Raw genomic sequence first — 12909 nt, 5'->3', positions numbered from 1 at the left:
TTTGAGCTTCTTTCCATCTTATTTGCCATTACTCAAAATTAGGTGAGGAAATAGTTTTGCACCTATGAAAGAATTCTTCAATGTTTCTGTGACACACACTAATTGACCAATTGACTGTCACTTGTGCTGCAAGAGAGTCAGACAATAACCTTCTCCAGCAAACAGAATCTAACCACTCACGACATTCGATGTCATTACCATCTTTAAATCTCTCACCATCAAAATCTTGGGCATCACCACTGACCAGAAACTTAGCTTGAATATTTTGACAACGGGCAGGACAGAAACTGGGCTTTCTGTAGCTAGACACTTATGTTCTGTCTCCCAAAGCCTGTCAATGACCTACAAGGTATAAAGGTCTGAACTGCAAGAGTGGCACAGTGGTTAGCACTGCTGCCTCACAGCGCCAGAGACCCAGGTTCAATTCCTAGCTTGGGTCACTGTCTGTGACCGTGTCTGCGTGGGTTTCCTCCAGATGCTCCGGTTTCCTCCCACAGTCTGAAAGATGTGCTGGTTAGGTACATTGGCCATGCTAAATTCTCCCTCAGTGTACCCGAACAGGCACTGGAATGTGGCGATTAGGGGATTTTCACAGTAACTTCATTGCAGTGTTAATGTAAGCCTACTTGTGACACCAAATAAATAAATGTAGAATACTCTCCACTTGCCTGAATGAATGTGGCTCCAACAACACTCAGAAACCTCAACACCATCCAGGACAAAGCAACCTGTTTAGTTCAAAAATAGAAAATGCTGGAAAATCTCAGCAGGTCTGACAGCATCTGTGGAGAGAGAACAGAGCCAACATTGAGGGCCTGGATGACCCTTTGTTAGAGCTCTGATTATTATTGAAAACCCCCATGAATCTAATTTATAGCACCCTTGCACGTGGAGAGCAAGCGTTACCATTTGACAAGTCTTACAGCAACAAAATCTTTCAATGTTGGATTGGTTGATGGCTGTCAACCAAATGTTGCAATGGGGTTTTGTCCTCAATTATAAAGGTTCACCGTAAGCAGGTACTGTCCCAAGACATGGCAGGGCTGACTGTGCAACAGGCCTCACACTAAAGACACCACTCACAGACCCTCCGACTGATAGCAAATTTCGTCAAGCCCTTCGAGGCTGGGAACGGCATCCTGATTTCTCTGAGCTTCTAGTCACAATTTACACAATTAACCAAGGCAGAAGGATGGTTTGGTGTTTAGAACTATGTCTGAACAGCCCCTTTCAGGGTCAGTTCTGCTCATCTCACTAGGGGAAGGGAAGGAAAATGTGTCCTCGAAACAGCTTGCCTCACTTCAAACCCAGTTGCAAAGCTGCATCCAATGGGATCACCAATCAGCAGCTGAAACTCTCAAAAACATTCAAGATAAAATCTTGGAATATCAGGCTGTTAATGAATAACTCAGAACGACCAAGGAGATGAACAGTGATAGCTGAGATCATGCGCTCTGGCACCTAGGCATTGACACAGCATTGACACGAACTATAGAGCAGACAAGGGGGAAACTGTTATACTATCTTGTGGAAAAGGAAATCAAAGAGTGCAGGTTTCAGAGTTATCTTTACCATCAGAAAGAAACTCATGAAAAGACGCAATGAACCTTCTGTTTGAATCAATGATTGCCTTATGACACTCAAAAGTAAGTTTAAATGCAATCAAACCATCACCCTCAGCGGTATTTATGTACCTACTTTGGACTCAGAGGACAAAGTGGGAGAAACCTTATATTTCAGCCCAGGCACAATTCTGACAGTTGCACGATTACAGTCGAAGATCAAATACTTCTGTGATTTCGATGCCAGGGTGGGGACGTCCACATTCTTTGGCCAAGCACCATTAGAAAAGCATGGAGTTGGAAAGTCCCGGTGAACACCACCACACCCTGTGCCAAAAACAATCCTGTGGTCAAGGACAAACCAATCAGAAACTACAGGTCTGGAAGGTCACATCATCAAGCAACAACCGAGACAACTGGTAATCATCACTTAGAGAATCGGAGAATGATGCCAGCACAGGAGGTGGCCATTTGGTCCATTGTGCCATGCTGGCTCTCAGAGCAACTCACCCAGTCCCTTCCCTCGTGACCCTGAACTGTTTTCTTCTGATAATTGTCTAATTCTCTTTTGAAAGCCACAATTAAGTCTGCCTTCACCTTATTCCAGATACTAACCACTCGCGGTGTTAAAAGGTCATTGATACCTCTTTTGCCTATCACCTTAAAGCAGTGCCCACTGATCCTCAATCCTTCCACCAATTTCTCCCCGAACACACCCTTCATGATTTTAATATAATAACAAAATACTGCGGATGCTGGAATCTGAAACAGAAAATGCTGGAAAATCTCAGGTCTGACAGCATCTGTGGAGAGAGAATAGAGCCAACGTTTTGAGTCTGGATGATCCTTCCTCAGAGTTCTGACCAAGGGCCATCCAGACTCCAAACATTGGTGCTGCCTTTTGTGGTTTTGAATGTCTGTGTCAAATCACCTCAATCTTCTCAAAGTGTAGCTCCAGTTTCAGCTCCATACATGCCAAAAAATCTTCAGACACACCCACGGGTGTCGCTGCTAACCAAATTGATTCGGAGCTCAGGCCCCCATCCCTCCACCAAACACACACAAGTACCAACAGGAAATTAGTTATCTATAGTTCCTGCGCTAGACTAGAATAACCCTCCAAAAAAAACCAACAAACATCTCCTGAAACCAGAACTACATTTGTCCACAGCCCGACCTGATCAACTTAAAAAACTACAACCCGATGCAGAAGACATTGTGCAAAATCTTTACGGCAAAACTGTATGACGTTGACCTTTGAGACAATTACATTGCAGACATGGTGATTATTTTACATGTTCATTTTAAAGCCTTTTCAGCGGGTTCGATATGAAGCTTTTGATAAAGAATGGGATTGGAAAATTGGTGACGTTTCTCTATGTATCCCTGCACGTGTTTTGTGTGTAATATTTTCTTTATCCTACATAGTCACCATATTTTTAAAAATGTAAAGAGGTTACCTTTAATTCTTCTGGAGTTGGGGAAGCATCAGTGAGCATCTTCTGTGTTACATGTTAACAAAGCGGTCAATAACTGCATCGTCCCACAGATTATAGGGAACTTTATTCAAGATGCAGTCGCCTAGTTTGCTCCATTGTGCTTCTCAGCCAAGTGTGTAGACATTTTAAAACTCTGAATGACCTTTCACAACTGCAGCTGCTCACTGGAATGGTGAATGTAATCTGTACCACTTTCTTTTCAGATGAGTCCAACAGCTTGTCCATAGCTTTCATGTCAAGCTTTGCATCACTCTCTCCTTTAGGACCCATGTAGTTTATGGAATGGATACTTCCTCTGGTTGTAATTCTATTTCAGAGCGTTTTACAAGCACATTTCAGTCCTCAGCTGAGAAAAAGTCTTGTGAAAGCAAATTGCACACTCGAATCCCTTTCATAAGCTTTGCTTTGACAATAGAAAATCTCTCAAGTTCAGAAACCATCCAGTCCAAACAAGGAAAAAACGATTTTGTCCTGAAATTATCTGGTGTAGTGAGATCTTTCTTTCGACCACTCGTTGATTCAATCACAAAATCACCCATGTGTTTTTGTTTCCTCCACAGTTGGAAGTCAATGTTGTTGTTTGCGCACAGGGCCTGGCTTTATTGTGCAAGTCATTGGCCTTTTCTTTGGCTCTCGTCTTCTTTAGAGTTTTGATTTGATTTATTATTGATTTAAAGTGTTTTGCAGTGCTTCTTTGCAATCCATTGCTTTTGCCAAGTCAATGTTTTCTTTTCGGAACAGCTTTTGAAAGCCCTCTGCTGCGCTCAGAAGAGAATGGAACATAAAAAGCCAGTAAACCATAGACATTTTGCAAAGTTTTGCCAACAGACAACCCGCTGTTGGAGACTTAATATAAATAAGGCACCACGTACCTACTGTGAAGTTTGTTCTGAGTGCATTCACCAAGCAATATCTGAAAGCTGTAGCAGCTCACTTCACGTTCAGTCCTAGTTGAGTTTGAACATCACAATTCTGGTGATGTAGGTGAACGAGCTTTACAGCATATTAAAAACTCCGTAGTTTCTTTAATGGGCTTGCATGTGTGACAGAGGTTAGGTTTGTGTGAGTAACAGAGGTAAATTGCTTCTGGGTGATGTTATGAAAGTTTACTTGAACACCAGCTGGCTCCAAGCATTACAAATGCACCATAGATCTGCGCCACTCACATGACCATCCAACTCATTAGCAACTAGGCATTATTGTACTGATTCTGGGATGGACTCAGCCTTGAAAGTCTTTAATTTGCTAAATCCCAGAAAACGTTATTCTTCAGAACTAGTGTGTGGAACAACATAGCGAACACAGATTGCTCGCTGCTCCTCCTCATGTCTGTCTCTTGCTCCATCTGCCATTATTCACAAATTCCCGATCTCTTCATTTCACTGACTATTGTAGATGTTACTTGCTCTGAACAGCACTGAATAACTTCATTCTGAGGTAAAGGTGAAATATAGCTGTTTTTGGATGGTGCTTTGTATTTCTGAAGAAATGGGTCAAATGTCGTCAGCACTTGGCAACATTGTACATACATTGACACAGTGGTTAGCACTGCTGCCTCACAATGTCAGGGACCTGGGTTCAATTCTGGCCTTGGGTCACTGTGTGGAGTTTGCACATTCTCCCCGTGTCTGCGTGGGTTTCCTCCAGGTGCTCCAGTTTCCTCCCACAGTCCAAAGATGGTGCGGGTTAGGTGGATTGGCAATGCTAAATTTCCTCTTAGTATCAGGGGGACTAGCAATGTAAATATGGGGGGTTAGGGGAATAGGACCTGGGTGCGATTGTTGTCAGTGCAGGCCAACAGGTTCAAAATAGATGACATTTCCCTTTAAAATTCATTTGCCACTGTTTTCCCCATTCAATTTATTTTATTCTTTCATGGGATATGAGTATCACTGACAACGTCAGCACTTGTTTCCCATCCCTAATTACCCCTGAAAGTGGTGAGCCGCCTTCTTGAATTACTTCAGTCCAAGTGCTGCAATTAATCTACGAATATCATGCTTTCTCTTACACTACTTGCAATACTACCTACTTTGTTGGTAAATTTGGATATGTGGCTTCCAATGGCTCAATAGTGCCATTACCAAGCTCTGAAGGACATTGCTGCTAGAATGAGCCTGTGACACATGGTGAGGGAACAAATATGGGAGGAAAAACCCACTGCATGTTAGTTTCAGCAATCTACTTGTCACAGGTGCATCTATCCATGACAGCACCGATAGGAGCTACCACTGCACAGGCCTTGTGGAGACAAAGTTCTTTCTTCATAATGAAGACACCCTGTTGTGTGGCATTACCAGCACGCCAAATTGGATTGATTCATAAATTTCTTGCAGCTTAAAACTGGGCATCATGAAGCACTGTAGGTCCTCACCAGCAGCAAAACTGTATTCAACCACAATCTGTAACCTCACTCCACCATTATCATCAAGCCAGAGAATCAACCCAGGTTCAGAGAGGTTGTAGTCACATGCTAAGAATAGCATAATATGCACCTAAAAATGTGGTACAAATCTGGTGAAGCCACAACACAGGACTACATGAATACTAAACGGAGGAAGCAGCATGCAATAGACAAAGCTAAAACATTCCACAACCAGTCAATCAGATCAAAGCTCTGCAGCATCCAATTATGAACGGTGGTGGACAATTAAACAGTTAATGACAAGAGGAAACGCTATGGATATCCCCAGCCTCAATGATGGGGTAGTCCAGCACATCTGTGCAAAAGACAAAGCTGAAGGATTTTCAACCATCTTGGGTCTTCCATTGTAAGGTCAGAAGTGGTGACATTCACAGATGATTACACAATTTGCAACCTTAGACAACTCGGACTTGGGCTAATAAGTGGCAAGGAACGTAGATGCCACACAACTTCCAAGCAATTACCATCACCAAGAAACAATGTAACCGCTTTCCCTTGATATTCAACAGTATCAGCATAATTAATCCCCCCCCCTCCCCTCGCCAACAATCATCCAGGAAGTCACCATTGACCAGAAAATTAATTCGGCCAGTTACATACTTGCCAGAGACTGGATGTGCTATTGATGAGTAACTTAAAGAACAAAGAACAAAGAACAGTACAGCACAGGAAACAGGCCCTTCGGCCCTCCAAGCCTCCTTGGTCCAACTAGACCAATCGTTTGTATCCCTCCATTCCCAGGCTGCTCATGTGACTATCCAGGTAAGTCTTAAACGATGTCAGCGTGCCTGCCTCCACCACCCTACTTGGCAGCGCATTCCAGGCCCCCACCACCCTCTGTGTAAAAAACGTCCCTCTGATGTCTGAGTTATACTTCGCCCCTCTCAGCTTGAGCCCGTGACCCCTCGTGATCGTCACCTCCGACCTGGGAAAAAGCTTCCCAACGTTCACCCTATCTATACCCTTCATAATCTTGTATACCTCTATTAGATCTCCCCTCATTCTCCGTCTTTCCAAGGAGAACAACCCCAGTCTACCCAATCTCTCCTCATAGCCAAGACCCTCCATACCAGGCAACATCCTGGTAAACCTTCTCTGCACTCTCTCCAATGCCTCCACGTCCTTCTGGTAGTGCGGCGACCAGAACTGGACACAGTACTCCAAATGTGGCCTAACCAGCGTTCTATACAGAAGTCCCAACTTCCCAAAGCCTCCACCATCAACAAAGTACAAGTTAGGAGTAAAATGGAATTTGATTTATCCAGGAAATATTCAAGTTGTTCAACATCCAGGACAAATTGGCCTACTTGACTAGTGCCCCATGCACCATCTTAAAAATTCATTCCTTCCACAGTGGCAGCAGTGTGTACCATCTACAAGATGCTCTGGAGGCTTAAAAGAAAGTGATGAGCAGATGAAACAATACAAAATCGAAGTATCATTAATAATTCAGGAATTGAGCCAAAGAGACAAAGTTGTGTACTGAATGGATTTGGAGGGAATCAAAGAGGCAGAAGATGGAAACGATAATCCTGTTGACAGCCAGTGAATTCAAGTGTGTGCAAGAGCTAAATCCAGGTATATTCAGGCCAGAAATATGAACAATAGTAGCTGAGGTAGGGCCCTATGGAAATTTTCAATCTTTCAGTTGAAGAAATTCACATGCTGGATGCGAAAATGAAAATCAAGAGCAGCAAAAACAGGGTCATAAACAATAGGTTTGTCAAGAGGAACCTGGAGTTGGTCTTGCTGTTCAGTATAGAGATTACTTTATTTTGATTTGTTGTTTAGGTCTTGGACCAGGTCTGCTAATCCCAGCAATTCTAATATCAAGAATTGATAAAGCTCTTTGAATTCAAAAATTATTTTCATGTTTTTAGATGTAAAGTGGCAAACATTTCAACAGTATCATTACATAATATAGGGCGGCTGACGGTCTATTTTTAAAAGTTCATTTATGGGATGTGGGTGGCGCTGGCTAGACCAACATTTATTGCCCATCCCTAGTTACCCTTGAGAAGGTGGTGAGCTGCCCTCTTGAATTGCTGCAGTCCGAGCTGTAGGTGCACCCAGTGCTGTTAGGGAAGGAGCTCCAGGATTTTGACCCAGCGACAGTGAAGGAAAGGTGATATATTTCCAAGTCAGGATGGAGAGTTACTTGGGTGGAAACCTTCAGGTAGTGGTCTTCCCAGGTATCTGCTATCCTTGTCCTTCTAGATGGTAATGGTCATGGGTTTGGAAGGTGTTGCCCAAAGAACCTTGGTGAATTCCTGCAATGTTTCAGATGGTGCACATAGCTGCTATTGTTCGGTGGTGGAGGGATTGACTGTGGAAGAGGGAGCAATCAGGCAGGATGCTTTGTCCTGGATGGCGTTGAGCTTCTTGGAGCTGCACTAATCCAGGCAAGTGGAGAGTATTCCTTTATACCCATGAGTTATAGATGGTGGACAAGCTTTGGGAGTCAGGAGGCAAGTTACCTGCCGAAGGATTCCTAGCCTCAAACCTGCTCTTGTAGCCATAGTATTTTATATGGCCAGTCCAGTTCAGTTTTTGGTCAATGGTAATACCCAGGGTGTTGGTAGTGAGGGGATCCAGCGATGATAATGCCATTGAATGACAAGAGGTGATAATTACATCCTCTCAGAGTTGGTCATTGCCTACTTGTGTGGTGCAAAAGCCCCTTGTCAGCCCAAGCCTGGATATTGTTCAGGTCTTGCTGCATTTGGACAAGAATTGCTTCAGTATCGGAGTCATTGCGAATGATACTGAACATTGTGCAGTCATCAGTGAACATCCCTACTTCTGATATTATGATGGAAGGAAGTCACTATTAAAGTAGCTGAAGATGGTCAGGCCCCGATGAACTCCTGCAGAGCTGAAATGATTGGCCTCCAATCACCACAACCATGTTCCTTTGTGCCAGGTATGACTCCAACCAGTGGAAGGTTTTCCCACTGACTCCAGTTTTGCTAGGGCTCCTCGATGCCACACTCAGTCAAATGCTCCCTTGATGTCAAGAGCAGTCAATCCCCCCTTGATGTCAAGAGCAGTCAATCCCCATTCCTCTCAGATTCAGCTCTTTTGTCCATGTTTGAACCAAGGCTGCAATGAGATCAAGGGCTGAGTGATCTTGACAGAGCCCAAACTGAGCATTTGTGAGCAGGTAAGTGCCACTTGATACCACTGTTGATGATCGCTTCAGTCACTTCATTGATCAGAGAATAGACTGATGCAGTGGTAATTGGCCATGTTGAACTTGTTCTGTTTCTTCTGTGCAGGATATGCCAGGGCAATTTTTCACATTGCCAGATAGATACGACTTATTATTGTACTGGAACAGCTTGGTTAGAGGCACAGCAATTTTTGGAGCATAAGTCTTCAGTACTATTGCTGGAATATTGCCAGGGCTCTCCTGGGGATGCTGAGGACCTCCAGAGGAGGCCTAGGTGGATCAGCCACTCAGCACATCTAGCTGAAGCTTGTTGCAAATGCTTCAGCCTCATCTTTTGCACTGATGTGCTGGACTCCTCCACCATGAGGATGGGCATATTTGAGGAGCCTCCTCCAGTGAGTTAATTGTCCACTACCATTTATGGCTGGATGTGGCAGGACTGCAAAGCTTAGATCTGACCTGTTGGTTGTGGGATCACTTGGCTCTATTACTTGCTTATGCTGTTGGCATGCAATTACTGCTACTTTGGCAGGTCGATCCGTCATTTTTAAGTAGTGCTCTGGGCATGCCCTCCTGCACTCTTCATTGATGTGGAGAGATTCATTGAACCAGGGTCAATCCCATGGCTTGGTAGGAATGATGAGTGGGGAATATGCCAAGCTATGAAGTTACAGATTAGAGTGCGTTGCTGCTGATGGCCCACAGCACCTCATGGATGTCAAATTTAGGCTACTAGGTTCATTCGAAGACTATCCCATTTAACACTATGGTAGCACCACACATGATGAAGGGTATCCTTAACATGAAGGCTGAACTTCATCTCCACAAAAGCTGTGCTGTGGTCACTCCTACTGCTTTGGCAGGCCGGTGAGGATGAAGTATGTTCTTCCCTCTTGTTGGCTCCCTCATCACTTTCCACAGTCTCAGTCTAGTAGCTATGTCCCTTACAACTCGGCAGCTGTGTGATGGTACTACCAAGCCACTCTTGATGGACAGAATACACACTATGCCCTTGCCACCCTCAGTACATCCTCCAAGTGGTGTTCAACATGGAGGACTGATTTATAGATGGGGCGGGGGGGGGGGGGGGGAAATAGTACATGACAAGCAGCAAAAAAAAAGATTGATATGACGTTTTGTGTGCACCTTAGAATTTGCACACACAAGAATGGATGGCTTAAATTTCATTCAACTTTTCACAAATACCTTTTAGCCTATTCTTCCCCCAGAAATGTTCATTAATAATCTTTAAATTTTTCCATTGACAATCACTCCATATTTTCAACCAGTATTAAAAGTCTGCAGTTAATGGATTTTAAAACATTTAATTATCTGTGCAGATTAAGAGGTATCTGCTGCATACAGGTACATTGACAGTGCACTTGTTTGTTTTCTACAGCAAGTACATTGAGGAGCAGATTGTGGTTCACTAAGAATTTTAACTCGTCATTACCTTGTAATTGAGAGAAGACGGCAGAATCATCATAGAATCATACAGTGCAGGAGGAGGCCATTCAGCCCACCTAGTCTGCACTGACCACAATCCCACCCAGGCCCTACCCCATAACCCCATGCATTTACCCTAGCTAGTCCCCTGACACTAAGGGGCAATTTGCACAGCCAATTCACCTAACCCGCATATCTTTTAGACTATGGGAGGAAACGGGGCACCCTGAGGAAACCCACGCAGACATAGGGAGAATGTGCAAACTCCACACAGTGACCCAAGCTGGGAATTGATATGAATGATAAGTATTGTGATCGAGGAAAGCATGGAAGAGATACTTCAGGGGAAACAAAGATTAATGGGACTATAAAATAAAAATCATGACATCCAGGCAGGATGCATCCTAGATAGAGAGCCTTGTGAAGACAGTGGTTTGGCCTTAACCAAAATTGTGCCAATAACTGTTCAAGAAAGATTTGAGATGTTCCAAAAAATGTAAGCCAGTTCGTCTTCAATTGTGGATAAACATTGAGCACCCATTAGGGATAAAATTAGAGAACACTGAGGGTATAGAAAGGAGATCATTGATAGATGGCATGGATTTGGTAAAGCGAAGGTCATGCTTCTAATTTAATGCTTCGGAAATTGCTGTAGCAATACAATTATTTTTAAGCAGTCAATACCAATCATGCATAACATTATTTAGCCCACATCATGCCAGTAATAAAACACAAAATGTTAATTACGGACTTTTCCATTTTTATTAGTCAATGATCAATTTTTCCAACCCAAAAGACAATACATACAGAATTCTAAAATGTCCCAGGTAAGCGTTTACAACCTTTATGTCCCATCCACTTTTAAGATCAATGGACTTTATTTTGTACAATATCTCAAAAAATAAGTTTGTAGTAATTGTTTAATTTCCCAATGATAAATTTACTCCATAAAACTTTGAAAGATATAGATGAGGATAAAGTATCACAGGCGGCACACCTTATGGAGGAAAACCAGAGGGATGGGGAAAGTGATACAACCCAGGATTTCATTCCCTCCTTTCACAGCACCACGAGGCACTGTAACAATGCAGTCTTGCAGTAAAAACAATGGAATGATACATTCAATTTTCAAAAGCTGCAGGCTCAGTTTCACCAGTCGAATCTGCTTTTAACATGTTGGGTAGTGGAAATCAAGTACAAATCAGGCTATTTACACAGGTTTTGTTTTAAAAAATCATGCATTCTGAACACAGCTCTAACCAATTTTCAGAGGTACAGATTAGACCAGGATAGTTCAAACAAGGCTCCAAAATTAGCCCACTCTAACCTCCATTTTACACCCTGGATCACACCATGTTTCAGATCAATACAATCTTTTATTTCTAAGCCCAGTTTCCCAAAGTATTTGCTCCCCCCACCCCCTCAATCTTGGTAACAATGCTCTTGAAACCTGGCCCTGGAAAAAGGCAAGTAGAACTGTAGCCCCCTCAAATCTTACGACTATGCTTTCTTGTGCCTGGGCGCACACACCTAAAGGGATACAGATGAGCTCAACTGTCATCAGTTCACCTCAGGTACATATTATCTAACTCATCACAACCCCTTCATCTCCCATAGCTATGCTGGCTGAGAACTTAAAGAAAAATGGAAGCATCCCAGCAAATTTCAATATGCATCTTCCAGTGATGCAATCATCTTTGTGAGTAAAGATATTCTTTGCACCTAACTATCTATCAATATATTTTTTATTGAAATAAATTAACTAATCTGGCAATAATTAAGGTGTTGGCAGGTGATATGAAACTAACAGAACTCTATTTATTCATACTTGTTAGATTATAACTGATCCAATTTAAGATTCTTGGATGCATGCATAAAGTTTAGGAAAGCAGTCCCATGAAAAGATTGTGAAAATTTACACCCTATAAGAATATAAGCAATGATGAAAAACCTCTCCACTATTAATGCATTTGATGCTTTGCTACTCATGGCCCAGCAAAAGGAATGGAGGTGGGACTGATATGGCGCTTTGAAGCCATGTGACAAAACAACCGGTTCAAATTTGGAGTCTGTATAGAATAGTAAAGGTGCAAGTGCAGAAACAGCTAGTTTACAGCACAAAGATTCAAAGCAATAAAAATACCAGAGATAATGTTAACAGATCAACACAGAACCTGAAAACAAGCTGATCCACATTTCCTCAACGTTATTGCACAGCATATGAAAGGAATTTAATCAGTAGTTAAAATGTCTGCTTTATATCTCAAGCTTGCCCACCCCAACCCCTTTATAAGTATTTATATTTCTTCTGCAGACCTGAAGAATAATGCACAAAAATCAAAATATTTAATTACACTGCTTCCCTTCAGATATTAGACACTAATCATTTCATTACTACATTCATATCAAAGTCTCTGTATCCAACAGCATGGGAGTGCTCACGTCTGCTTTTCACTCATTTTAATATTTACACCTGCTAAGTGATTTGCAGTTTAAATAATCCCAAGTAAAAAATCCAGTGCTTTGATGAATTTGAATAGTCAGCACAGCAAACATGTGACTTTTGTCACTTGGAAAAGGTTAACAGATAGGTGGCATTGCTTTGTTTGAAATAATTTGAATTTCTTCAAGAATGTTTCAAAGGCAAATATTTTTGTTCCATCTACACCGTTGCTACATTTTTCAAAAAACTGGTGTGTTAGAAATCACAGCCAGGATTTTATGGCCACACCACAAGCTGTCCACACCTCCAAACCCACGTCAATGTGGCGAGCCATTTAAATCTCCATTCAATTCGGTGGGACC

Source organism: Mustelus asterias, chromosome 4 (assembly GCF_964213995.1).
Source record: "Mustelus asterias chromosome 4, sMusAst1.hap1.1, whole genome shotgun sequence".
Classification (NCBI taxonomy): Eukaryota; Metazoa; Chordata; class Chondrichthyes; order Carcharhiniformes; family Triakidae; genus Mustelus; species Mustelus asterias.
This window is presented reverse-complemented; position numbering follows the sequence as displayed.